Source organism: Benincasa hispida, chromosome 9 (genome assembly GCF_027475165.1).
Source record: "Benincasa hispida cultivar pf3 chromosome 9, pf3_genome.v1.1, whole genome shotgun sequence".
Taxonomy (NCBI): Eukaryota; Viridiplantae; Streptophyta; class Magnoliopsida; order Cucurbitales; family Cucurbitaceae; genus Benincasa; species Benincasa hispida.
The window spans coordinates 33,135,240-33,142,793 of record NC_143486.1 but is presented as its reverse complement, the minus strand read 5'-3'; the positions used below and the strand labels follow the sequence as shown (position 1 = coordinate 33,142,793).

The 7,554-nt window shown below is 36.8% G+C and overlaps 1 pseudogene; it reads right to left on the bottom strand.

Moving 5' to 3' along the window:
- Positions 1 to 4,905: 4,905 nt before the first annotated feature.
- Positions 4,906 to 5,866, bottom strand: LOC120084665 (UPF0481 protein At3g47200-like; annotated as a pseudogene).
- Between the last annotated feature and the right edge of the window lie 1,688 nt (positions 5,867 to 7,554).

Genomic DNA, 7,554 nt, shown 5'->3' with positions numbered 1-7,554 from the left:
ATGGCTGCATGAGATGCAGCTCATGCTTGGAGTAATTGAAGCATTATGATGGTGGGTTATGGGTGAGCAACTTGAAGATGATGATGGAAAATACCCTTTTTCCATTTTGTATATTTTTCATTTTCAAATTCCAAATTTGATTTTAGAAAAATAATTTGATTTCAAAAATAAAAATTATTAATTTTATAAATTAATTTCATAAATTAATTTTTCTAATAAAATTAATATATAATTATTTAAACAATTTAAATAATTCTAATTAATTTAATATCAAATATTAAAATAATTTTATACAAATTCACCTTCATATATTTAAATCATATGAAAATATTAATTCTCCAATTCTGTTTAATTCTTAAAACTAAATGTGTAATTATATCTCATATAATTACTAATACCTTTAATTCTAATTTGAACGTTTCAAATTAACTTATCACGCTACTTTAAAGCTAATCTATTTACGAGCTAGTAGGGGGACCTCGTGGACCTACAGATCATGGGCTCCAACGATCCGAGATTAATTGATTAAACTCATTAGACCGAATTAACCCCCATTTGTTAACTAATGGCTCACTCCATTAAAGCCCATAGTTGAATCCCCCTCACTATAGATATATTATATCCACTCGATATAACCATGATTAGTAAGTTAACCCTTCATTGATTGTTTGTAATAATGGTTTGGTCAAATCTCTATTTTACCCCCGAGATTACCTCTTGTTCCTTAAGTCTCACTAATCTTTGAATAATTGATTTGTGATCCAATCAACAAACTGAGTCCCTCTCAGGCCAGTGAGAGGGTGGTGCCCCTTATTCAAGACCCAGAATTAGCACTTAAGGGAACAACCTCTCTACTATCCCTAAATAGTTGGTAGGATTGAATTCCTTCTTGCACCCTATGTCCCCAGCTATCTATCTGGTCTTACCCCTGAAATGAGAGTTTATTGAGTCGGCGCTGTTGAGCCAACCCTCACCTATGAAAATCTAAGTATAATCCTGAATAAAAAGGAGTTCGTAGTTAGCTTAGGATTAATGTCAAGTTACTAGGTCATCGCTTTGAAATAGCCAGTTTTAAACAGTAAACAATATTATAAAGTAAGAGTGACTTATTGTCCGATCTTGTACAAACCCTTTTGCATAGTGATGCCCCCACTCTTCATGTCATAAAATGTACGAATTAGGATCAGTTCGTTTGTAGCACTTTACAACTCTTTGTAACAATTACAGAGCAGGCAACATCCAATAGTGTTACCAGAATAAGACACCCAACCTTATTCATATACTATAGATCATTTTGACTATTTACTCGAATCTAATCGACTTTTATGTCTCCACATAAAGTTCAAGTACTCATGTAATAGTCAAGGGACTTTAGGTTTATTGGATTACTAGTAAGAAAAACATCTATTCAATAACAACTTATTGAATTTTTCAGAATAAGTTCTATTGTTTACAAACTAGGAGTTTTAGGATATAAAATCCAACAATTTCCTCATAATCAATACCATTTTCCTATGAATACCATTTGGCCACCAGACTAGCCTTATAGTGCTTAACATATCCATCAGAGCGGGTCTTGATTTTATAGATCCATTTACATCCAATAGGTTTCTTGTCAGGTGGTAGATCAATATACTCCCAAGTGTGAGTCTTATCTAATGCCTGAAGTTCCTCATCCACAACTTGCTGCCAAAGAGGGTTAGAACAAGCCTCATGATAGGCCTTTGGTTCAACTAAGGTCATAGTAATGGAAAGACAAAGATAGTCCTGTAGATACTGTGGAGTTTCTCTTACCCGAACAGACCAACGAACAGGTGCAGAATCATGATCAGCATCAGGGACAGATGGCAAGTCCGGGAATGCAGTAGACGGAGAAAACTGATCGAGCTCTGGGACGAGTGGGATGGAAGACACATGCCCTGGAATGAATGGAGTGGGATCTGAAATCCAGGGTGGAGTGGAAGACTCAGATGAATATTCACAGGCAGGAAATAGATTTGTGGTAGGACTAGTGAAAAATGATTGGGTACCAACAAGGGAGGCATGAAAGGAAGAAATACTAGAAAACATAGGATGTTCCCAGAAGGTGACATAGCGAGAAATATATAACCGATTGGATATGGGGTCCCAACACTGGAATCCCTTATGTTCAATTCCATAACCAAGAAAGCAACATAGGCGAGCCCGAGATTCAAGTTTGGAATGTTCATGGGGATGAAGTAAAACAAAGTAGGTACAACAAAAAACTTTGAAAAGAGAATAAAAGGGTGAAATGCCATATAATCGCTTAAAAGAAGACACATTGTGGAGAACAGTAGAGGGAAGACGGTTGATAATATAGACATATGTGAGTGCAACTTCTCCCCAAAACTTTAGAGGACAAGATGTAGAGAGAAGTTGTGCACAGATAGAGTCAAGAATATGGCGATGCTTTCTTTTAGCCCGACCATTTTGTTGAGAGGTATAAGAACATGAGCATTGGACAAGAGTGCCCTGTTGAGTTAGGAAGGAAAGCAGGTAGGAGTCTTTATACTCCATGGCATTGTCAGTCTAAAGAATTTTGATGGTTTGAGAAAACTGAGTTTGAATCATTTTAGAAAATTCCATGTAAATTTAGGTTAAAGTTGAACGATTCTTAAGAAAATATATTCAAGTAAAATGGAAGTAGTCATCAATGAATAAAATAAAATACCGATAATTATTTATTATAGGGGTGGGAGTAGGGCCCCAAACATCGGAACGAACAAGGCCAAATGGTTTATCACAGAGAGATGTTGAAGTAGGAAATGACAAAGCAGACTGTTTTGCCAGTTTGCAATGTGAACAATCAAATGAACGAAATTTAGAGGCATTACTTAAGGTATCGACAAAAATTAGGCTACGAAGTTTGTTAGATGACACATGGTGAAGAAGAAGGTACCACTGATACGTAACGATATCTGTGACAGCTGCAGACACAAATGGCATAACAGGAGCTGAAGGGACGTGAGCTCAAATAATCTTCCCACCTTGCAACCTGTGCCAACCATCTGACCCGTCCGCGGATCCTGAACCTGACAACCATGAGAGGAAAAGAGAACAATTAATCCCAGGTCACACAATTGTCCAACAGAGACAAGATTGAAAGTCAAGTGTGGGACGTGATAAGTAGTGGATAGACTAGTACTCGGTGTACTTATAGTCCCAACATGTGAAATAGGCATGTGGTTACCATCAGTAGAGTATACCAGAGGCAGGGATTGTACAAGAGCGGAGGAAGACAGTAAGGCCATATTCGAGGTCATGTGATTGCAACAGGCTGAATCACGGAGCCAAGATGTACCTGGTGTGAGGGAAAATGCAGAAGAGTTAGGGAGAGAGCACCTGTTTCAACAAGTCCTGAAGATCACTGATCTGGATAATGGAGGATTGGAGGGTACCACATCTGAGGCAGTGGTAGCTGCCATGACAGATGAAGAACCATGCTTGGGGGAATTCTTGGATTGATTGATGTATTTTGGAGGCCGAGGTGATTTGGTTGTCCAGGATATGACCTCTTTTGTGGTAGTATCTGCATTCAATGGTAGGACAACTGGAAAACCTGTTACAATGCTGGTTGCAGTTCTTGCAAAAATTTGACTCAGTTGGATATCGTGAATGGCTGGTTGCGAGAGCAACGTCCGAGGAAGGAGAGGAGACTAACCCAAGTCATCTTTCCTCAAAGAGAATTTCTTGAATCGTTGCATCAAGAGATGGTAGTGGACTATAGTGTAACAAGGCAGCATGAACAGACTCATACTCAAGACGAAGCCCTATAAGGACCTTGATAAGTTGTAGATGATCCGAATTGATCTTAGTCTGGTCTAATTGAGTCCAAATAGGTTGAAGAATAGCAAGATACTCATTCACGGATTGGCCGATCTCCTGACTTATGCCAACTAGAGTAGTATAAAGCTGATAGTAGTGGGCAAGACCCACGGTTTGGAATCGTCCAGATAGAAAATCCCAAAGTTCTTTAGCTGTGTTGAACACATCAAATTGAGTGTGAATGGATGGAATGAAGGTATTACCCAACCAGGTGATTATCTAATGGTTCTTGTTGTCCCAGTCTTCTATTATGTCCATAAATTTACTGTCTTTTTTAGTGGCTCCTTTGACAGGCATAACGACATCACCTGTTACCACTCGCCATGATTTACGATCAATCAAGAAACTCTTCATTTGATAGGTCTAGGTAATATAATTAATGCCATTAAGGATTGTGCTGGTAGAACGAAAAATTTCATTTTTCTCCATTTATAACAAGGAGAAAAAAAATATAGCAGTATGAGTCAAAGGAAAAAAAACCAAAATAAAAAATAAGGGATCGAGGGATGAGTTCTAGATCGGGAAACGGGGATCAAGGGTCGAGTTCTTGATCAGGGATCTAGGGTCGAGTTCTAGACCGAGAAATGAGGATCAGGGTCAAGTTTTTCACAATGGGGATTGAGGGTCGAGTTTTTCACAGTGGCTACAGACAGGATCGAGGGTCTGGGTGGATGACACTAGTGTGATGACTGGACGACAGCGATGGCAGAGAAGAAGAAGAAACCAGCTAGCAAGGCTTTGATACCATGTAAAGAACAAGATCTGAATGGATGATTTTCTGTATATGACAGCGAATGTAAAGAACCAAATTTGAACAGATGATTTTCTGTATATCTATTGATCAATACTAAAATTAGCTAACAAGAATCCTCTAACAAAGCTCAACTATCTAACAAAAGGAGGCTTGACTTTGCAACCTGAAAATCCTAACAAAAGTAGTTTATAATTTAACAGCATCGACTCATCTTGAAAAAGAACATCTTGGGTACATAAATATAACAAATATATCACATATGGAAAAATTAATAATACAAGCGCAAACCAAAAATCAAATTTATATTAATCGTGAAAAATAAATGTAATAGAGAATAGGATTTGAAGTAAAGTAAAGGATAAGCAGGATAGTAGCAGCAATAAAGGAGATGGAAGCCCATGGAGTGTGGAAATAATCACGTCTTAGTGAAGTCATAGATCGGTGCCAACATTTGTTGCAGTAATCATTTAAATCTTTGCTCAAATTGGAGTAGTAATATTTGGTTGTATTAGGTTGGGGCATTTAGACGTAGATCCTTAATTAATTTTACCATTATACTCACGTCTTTCTCCTTCACAAATATACTCACGTCTTTCTATGTGTTAATCAAGTCATCTAACAATGCAAGATAATAAAATATAAACTTCTGATCCGCCCCGCCATGGAAAATCAGTTTCGAATTTGTATTTCAAAGTTGATATGAATTATGAAAGGTGGAATTTCCAAAACCCCATTTTTAAAGCTGTAATCCATCAAACTCTTGGCTTCTTCTGTTCTTTGACACCAGCCTCACTAAGTTTAATTATAGTTGGGGTATCAAAATATCTGTTGTATTCTGTCTCCTTAAATTTCTTGTACCCCTCTGTCTCAGGTGAGGGGATGTAGTAGAATCTTAATAAATGTACCAAGTGTCTTACCTTGTGTGTATTGTCTACCACATTATAACGAAACCCATATTGTCCAGTCGTGCTTGCTATAAACAACTCTACTATCAATGCCATAAAGTAGATAGGTGGAGGTTTGTTAATTTGTTTTGTCGAAATAATGATAGTTCAAATAATTCTTGAAGAACGAAAAAAGGAAGTTGATTCTCAAACATAGCCACGTCCGTTTTAAATCGTACATTAAACCAATAGAAGTATATCATCCATCCAAATCAGTCTCACTTTCACCCAAATATCTCTTTTCACAAATTGTTGACTTCATAAACTCCAATATGAAACGACTATCGAAGGGCATCATTTTTACAAAGTCTTCACTGTTCATGTCTATAGGCTCTGCGCAGCAACTACGAGCTGTTTCCTCCCATCTTCCAGCAATATTCATGACCTCCCCAACTCTCACATTTATACGAGATAGATATATTTTGAGAGCTTGAAGCTTATATTGTTCTACAGCTTTATATTCTTGTTGGCCATGGTGGAAAGGACCAATTGAAATGAGTTGAGGTGTATAGGCTTGTGTCATTCATCTTGCAGTGCAATTTGGGAACTTGATATATGAAACATTCTAAATTGATAGGAGGTAGTTTCATGAACATTTTTTCGATTGATATCACAACATCATCACTCTCCCCTTCTTCAAAACCCTTATGGTAAATCTCCATCATCTCTTCATGTCCTCCAGCCTCCTCACTCGTATCCATTTCAAAATATCTCACCTGCAAACTACACTCATGCATGATTAAACATTCAATAACCCTCTAGTAATGTGTGCAAATTTAATTAATTTCCTAAACAATTTGGGAATACTTAGTTTATTTCAAACCATTTAGGAAAATAGAGCTTTTTGCTTGTATTTGTTACTTCGAGAACATTGGATAGTTTCCTTGTATTTAGTTTCTTTTTGTATTTATCCTTTCAAGGATATTCGATAGTTCCCTTGTGTTTAGTTTCTTTATAAAAATGTTATCAACTTTATCGTTATATATGGAAAGTTCTTTTTATGTTTGTACTTGTTTTGTGTCGAAATAAGATTAGTTGAAGATGGAAATCATGTATAATAATAGGTTCAAGAAACAAATTTTCTATCATCATAATCATTTCTTTGATGTTTAATAAACTGTGATGAGATGTATTTAATTGACAATGTAAAAAGGTCATAATAGTATGCACTTTTCTGGTGGTAAACAAATATAGAGGAGTAAATAGGTTGGATTGGGTCGACTTCTTTAAAATTGACTCAACCTGACCTGGGTTCTGTTATGTACGAACAAGACTTGATCCGATTCGAATCGTGTGAGATTAGGTCAAACTTAATTTTTGTGCTATATAATATTAAAAAGTTAAAAAAAAATTGAATAATGACTTCAGCACATAGTCCTAAAAGAGAGCGGTTCTTCTTCTACATATGAGAGGGAATTTGAACTTCTTCAAAATGGTAAACTACTGCTTCTACTCCTTGTTCTTGCTAAACATCTTCGTGGTACTTCTTCTTTTTATTCTTTGTGTGAGGAAGAGAGAAAGAGAGGGATGTGAGAGAAATAGGAAACAGAGAGGGGGATATGAAAGAGAGAGACAAAGGGGATGCGAGAGAAACAGAGAAACAGAGATGTGAGAGACAAAGAGACAGAGATGGAATGCGAGAGAAATAGAGAAAAAGAGATGTGAGAGAGATAGAGAGACAACGAGGGATTGCAAAAGAAAGAGAGATGCGAGAGAAAGAGAAACGTAAGAGTGGGGGAGGGGGGAGGGGAGTGGCAAACCCTAATTTCTGATTGCTTTGGTTTGGGTAAACCAGGATTGAATCAAACCAATCATTTCAATTCAGTTCATTTTGAATTATAACATAAACAATTTCAACTCGAATCGGTTCGGTTCGGTTCGGTTTCTTACCCTCCTAGTTGTCACTCAACATATGACATTATATTTTGTTGACTCAAGACATTCTCATAGTCAAGATATTGTTGACAATAAAATTTCATATATCATTTTGTGACCCTGCAAAATTTTCAA